The following is a 6,245-nucleotide window of genomic DNA, read 5'->3' on the forward strand; positions in this document are numbered from 1 at the left end:
GTTGGACAAGGCAGAATCTGGAGAGGTGAGGTGCCGTGGATGGTCTGAGATGCTGTTATTCAAGGGCTAGGGACGGTGACAGATGCCGCAGTGAGCAGCAAGGGCAAGTAGGCTCATGCTGCGAGATTTCGGCTCCGGGTTTCTTCCTGTTCCAGAACCCTCTGCACCACGAACTCCCCAGCTGCTGCACCGTCTGACAGCAAAGCCTATGGAAGGCTATCCCAAAGACCCAGCCTAGCCCAAAGGCTAAAATCTTGTAATCAGTTTAGTTACACGACAAACGGGGACAAAATCCAGATCAGAGAGAGAGGATTAGGATGCGTGGCTTGTGAACCGGTGCTTTGAACTTCACTGTGGAAGTCCCGCCCCAAGCGAACAAAGAAAGCCCGGAGTATTCACCGTGACACAAACACATCGCTGCCCCGGCTTCCCTGAAGCGAGGAGACCCGCAGCTGGCTGGGTGATCAGTCGGCATCCCAAATTGCCTCCCCGTGGCGTTCCACTCTGGTCTCTCCCGGGGGAGAAATGGACCGTGTCGCAGCCCGCTGCTCCCGGAATGGCAAGCATCCGAGACGCTGCCCCACTCAGCGGTCCCCAGGACTCAGGGGATTGCAGGAGAGGCGAAGCTCCCTCCTTGCGCTCACCTTGTTAGAGTGGAGGGGAGGGCGGGGGTGGAGGGAAGCAGCCCCTGCCCCGGCTGAGCGTTCAGCTTGGCTTATTGTTCCCAGATGGGGACTGTCAGCCCCTGTCAGCTTCAGATATGCGCTGAGAGCTCTACTTCCGCATTCCTGGGATGCGTGGCGGCCCAGAGTTCACCTTCTGCACCCGGATTCAATAACATGTCAAATCCCTTCAGTCTCACCCGGAGCTGAAACTCTCTCAACTCGCTCGCTGCCTCTGCACACATGCCTTGCGCCTGTCCAAATATTGAAGCTGGGTTGAGTGCAGCCACGGAGTCTGGGCCAACTAGGCTCCACCTGCCAAGAACCAGCTCCACGGTGAGAGCCAAGAGTCCTTGAATGTATGTAGTGGGCCTTGGAACTTGTCCAGAGTGCTGTCCCGGGGTGTGGTAGCCTGGGGAGCTGGGAAAAGAATTGGGCAATTGGTCCGGCTGCTCTTAAGTCTACAGCTTAGCTATTGCCAAGTCTGCCCAGAACTCCACTACTGGGGGCTTATGCAGGAGGATATTGGACTATATAGAGAGTTCAGGGTTAGCCTGGGCTACATATACGTGTGTGTGTGTGTGTGTGTGTGTGTGTGTGTGTGTGTATTTTCTCTTTCTCCAAAAGCAAAGTACACACAAAAAAAAGTCTTTCTAGGGACTTCTCTCAATTATCCCCTCCTGGCTGACCCCTGCACTGCCTTTCACAGTAGGGAGGCTGTTCCCAGTCAGAACTCTTTCCCCTTATTCAGTATTTTAGAGACAAAATAGGTGGGAACAGCATTGAACCGACAGGGGAGGGGCCATGGAGCCCAGGATTGATAAGTGAGTGATTGACAATCACACAAAAATAAGTGAAACATGTGGATATATGATTCCAGAATCCTCCCATCCCCCATTAAAGAGAGAGAGAGAGAGACAGAGAGAGATCTTACTCTGTAGCCCTAGCCTGCCTCGAACTCGCTATGTAAAAACAGCTTGCCTTGAACTCACAGAGATCTGCCTGCCTCTGTCCCTCCAGGGCTAGGATTAAAGACATATGCCATCATGCCTACTCAATTGAAAAATTTTTTACTCTCAAATTATTATGTTTCGTTGTGTCCCTCCCCCGTCCCAAAAAACCACAAGAAAGCCCTTCCCCTTGATCCTTACAGATGCGGCCTGTAACTACAGTTACTATGAACATAATGATAAGACCATTAGGGTAGGTCCTGAAGGAGGAGGTCACGAGAATGAAGGGGCAGAGATCAGTTACAACAGCCAAGGGCCACCTGGATAAAACCACCGTCTTCTGAAGGTGGTGAGAAAAATTTCCCGCCTAGAGTACTTGGAGGGACAGTACCAACTGCCAACACCTTGATTTCCCATTCCTACCCTCTCAATCCAAGAAAAGTTCCTCATGTTTGATACTATCATGTTGTGTGACTCACATGCCACCCAAAAAAGCTGTTGATAAAATCCTGGGTGGAATCAATTTAAAAAAACAAAAATGCTGTTTGGGGCAGTGCTGAGAGGTGGCTCATGGCAGCCGGGGGAGGGGGGGCTCAGGGCTACTTCCCTGGTCCTGTTTAGCGTACAAGTTACCTTTAAAAGGGACCCAGCACTGCATACCTCCTCTTACCCTATGAAAACCCCTCTACAATGACGTGGGCCTCCTACCCACTTTCCAACCTTAATTTATGGATTGATAGAAACCCAGTGCAATTCCCACTTTATGCTTTTTTTTTTTTTTTTTTTTTAGGTAGCCCCCAGGCTTGCATGGAAGTGGCCTTCTCACTCAGCGAGGGTTTACAGCGTTGAAACTCTACTACCCTTCAGAGTGGCCTCCGAAGTTAGGAATTCCTGGTTAACATCTGCCCTGTGACCTCGCCCTGTCGCAACGACTCCATTAAACTGAGTCATTCAGTCCTGCGGACTCCCTGCAGAAGATAAGGGCTGGCATGGAAAACAGCAGCTCAAGCTCTGGGCTGACTGTGGGCTGTGGGTTTGAGCAAATGGGTGCTTTGCAATTGACCTCAATGTTTATTCTGGTTCTCAAAAGATGGAGCTTGTATGCTGGCGATTTTCCGAGAATCCATTAGCCGGCTCCTGAGTCTGTGATGGTATTTCTTACGAGACCGTTTGGTAAGTGTTTTGTTTTGTTTTTGCTTTTTGCTTTTCATCTAGAAATGGCTGTGCTGGGGAACTAACACCCAAAAAGGACAGCTCATGGGGCAACCCTCCCTCCCCACCCTTCTCTCCTCTGTTGTCTTCTGTTTGCCTCACACGTCAATGGAGGTTGGTTTTCAAAACCCACATCTCTTGCTTGCATAACTCTGGGAATAACTGTCCCTGCAACCATGTTCCACTCTTTCTTGCCTCGTGGCTCTTAGCTAAAGCTTCTTGTTTACTATGAAAAAGCTAAGAGTCTAAACATGTTGAGGGACAGCTCTTCCTGCTCCCCAAGGCATGACTTGAACTAAATAGAACCATACCTTAGCTGTCTTTCCAAACCAACCACGAGGAACCAATTTACAACCTCTGTGATCACACAAGCGCGTGTGCAGAGGATCCCCTGCGTGTCATGTTCCTACCGTGAAGGACATACTGTTCTTGCCTGTGTTCTGTCTTCCAAAGACAGACTGTGCACTCCAAGGGCTGTAGATCTAAACAACTGGGCCTTTGCTGATCCCATAGAGGACAGCCACACACAGGACAAACACACAGTGCGCTCTATGCAGCCACAGAATGTCATGTTTGAGAGGCATATTTCACAACACGGAAAAGCATTTACGGTCTGCTATGTAGTGGGGGGAAAAAGCTGCTTGCAAAACTGAATGCACCATATGAAAACAATTATGCAAAAAATATGTATATATCCATAGAAAATCTGAAAGGCTTTTCTCCAAAATGTAAACAGTGGGGGAACCCTCAAGGGCTTGAGCATAAAATGCTCAGTTGTGCACAGCACTTGGGCATCTGCTGGAGAGAAGAGTGGGGGGCATTTTGGCACAAGCTGCCTTCCTGAAATGAGCCTTTTTTTTCCTTTTCTATTTATGAAATGGCACCATATAGGCTGGCAAGAGCCCCAATAATTGTGGCTGGCTCTAATTTTTCTCCTAGCTGCTTTCCTGCGTTTTCCAAAGCGTAGGTACTATGTTTGTGTTAATTTTTAGAGTACTCACAAAATAATCAATTTTCAAAAGATAAGTACCAGGAAATTGGGTAGGACTGAATCTTTGATGGTATCAGGAAATTGGCTTTATTTTCAAGTGTGCTAATGGTCTTGTGGTTGTGTTTTTAAGTCATTATCACCTGGAGATGCATACTGAAATATGTCTGGATGGAATGGTAGAACGCCTAGGGTTGTCTTAAAAAGAATACAGGCGGTAATTAAGTGGGTAGACACATATAAAAAGTCAAGATCATAGGTTAATCATCATTGAAGCCAAGTGCTTAGAATGTGAGGATTTATATTACCTTGTTTATTTTAGTATTGCTTGCAAATTACCGTACTATAAAGCCTTAAAAAACCATAAAAATAGCTTATATCACTGTAACTCTCAAGATTTTCCAGAGGAAAAAAAAATATTCATATAAGTTGGCCTCCTTCCGCATAATGTGATCACCCTTTCCAAAACTGGGTCACCCACAAGCCAACTGTGGTACAAAAAAAATCAAATGGAAAATTTAAGAAGTAAGTAATTCTTAAGTTTGAGATTGTACACTGCCTGAAATTTCACGCCATTGTTCTCCATGTAGCCTAGGACATGAATTATCTCATCACCCGTTGTATCCGCGTTGTATATGCTCTCCACCTGTTAGTCATCTGATCTTAGCCACCTTGGTTATCACAGAACAATTGTCACAGTGCTGCATTGAAGTAATTTTATGTACTGTCCTACTGCTACTCACAGTGTCTCCATCGTTGACCTCGTTCCGTCTCAGGTATTGCATCATCAGGAAAAAAAAAGGTGACGACACTACAAAAACATGCTTTTAGAGAAAGACCATATTCTTATAACTTTTACTATAGTTTACTGTAACCATACTGTTTATTATGTGAATATCTTACTGTGCTTTACATATAAATTTTATCATATGCATACACACACATACATACACATAAGTAAAAAACACCAGGCTTTTTTTTTTTTTCCAGGTAGCATGTCTGACATCCATAGATTCAACCAACTAGAGATTTAAAATATCTGAGGTGGAGGGGGGAATTATGTCTGCACTAAATATGTGTAGAATTTTTGTTGTTGCTGTTATTCTCTAAATAATATAGTAAAGCAGCTGTTTACACAGGATTTACTTTGGGGTTTATAATTAATTTACAGGTGATTTAAACTACACTGGGAGATGTGCATAGGTTGTGTGTAAATGGCATCATTTTATATAAATGGTGCAGAATCTTCAGGGTTCGGTGTTCGTGAGGGTTCTGGAAGGAATTCACAATGGATACCGAGGTGTACTGGTATATGAACTGTTCAGTGCTCTCCAATTCCCATGCCTCTACTGGGTGTCTTGGTATGCATCCTCAATGCATAATGGGTTGGGAGTTATATGTGTGTGGGCATACAGTTATTGTGAAATTCAAATGCTGACTTCTCTAGCCCCCCCCCCCCCATATCTGGTTCAATCCTTGTTCTGAGAATCTCCTGTCTCAATGTGGTGAAAACACTGCTCCCCAATTGTCCCCTGATATGCCAATGAAGTATCTTACAGCCAATCACTAAGTAGGAAAAAGAATAAAGCTGCATTTTTTTTTTTTTTTTTTGCCAGCTAAGGGAGGAGTTTGAAGTAAGAGGTTCAAGAGACATCAGGAGAAGGAGCCAGAGCAGGAAATCTACAAAGTGCAAGTATCTCTGGGATGTACGCTGGAAGGAAGCCAAATTAACTTAGAGGGTAATAACTGCTCAGTTATTGTGCTGTGAAGCTTATTATTAAAAAAATAGAAAAGAGTCTCAATTATTTGTGTGATAGCCAGGTTGAGAGAGAAACTGAGAAACAAATACAATTTTATAAAAAAAAAAATAGCTTTGACTTATGTGTGGGAGGGGAAGATTGAGAGATGTAAAGGAATTGGCTCACACAAATACAGAAGCTAGACATTCCCAATCTGCAGGACGGGCTAGCAAGCTGGAGGAACAGGAGTTTTAAGGCCGTCAAATAGAGAATTCCCTCACGTTTGACACATGCCGGTCTTCTTTATGCAGGCTTTCCAGTGATTGGTGGGGTCCACATTAGGGGAGCACTGAGGACTTTATCAAAGGCCTCCTGACTAATGTCATCCCAGAGCAACCTCACAGAACCTTCCAGAATGACATCTACCCACATTAATTATCAAGGTACTGTCATTGTGGCTAATGTGACTGTGTTTCCACCTTTGCTTCTGGAGGAAGTGTGCAACACCAGAAGCTGCTTGAGTGTCCCCTATGGGGGAGCGGTAACTAGGGGAGATGGTTGGTGTTCTACTCATTGAGGTGAGCGAAAGAAGCAGAGGAAGGTGAATCCCTGTGAGTTCCAGGCCAGCCAGGGATACACAGAGACACGATAGATAGATAGATAGATAGATAGATAGATAGATAGATAGATAGAT

At 45.4% G+C, this 6,245-nt stretch overlaps 1 long non-coding RNA gene across 2 annotated transcripts in view; it reads left to right on the top strand.

The window, feature by feature from the left end:
* Nucleotides 1–739: 739 nt before the first annotated feature.
* The window catches only part of LOC129692918 (uncharacterized), a 9,753-nt gene continuing 4,247 nt past the window's right edge, over nt 740–6,245 (top strand). Inside the window, exons 1-4 of one of the 2 annotated variants that reach the window (XR_008722788.1) lie at nt 740–1,021; nt 2,403–2,785; nt 5,429–5,551; nt 5,863–5,994. This is a non-coding gene — a long non-coding RNA (uncharacterized LOC129692918). The remainder of the gene's footprint in view (nt 1,022–2,402; nt 2,786–5,428; nt 5,552–5,862; nt 5,995–6,245) is intronic. The other variant, XR_008722787.1, reaches the window with a different exon arrangement.

The sequence above is a fragment of the Psammomys obesus genome, unplaced genomic scaffold (assembly GCF_907164565.1).
Source record: "Psammomys obesus unplaced genomic scaffold, mPsaObe1.curated_primary_1811, whole genome shotgun sequence".
NCBI classification, from domain to species: domain Eukaryota; kingdom Metazoa; phylum Chordata; class Mammalia; order Rodentia; family Muridae; genus Psammomys; species Psammomys obesus.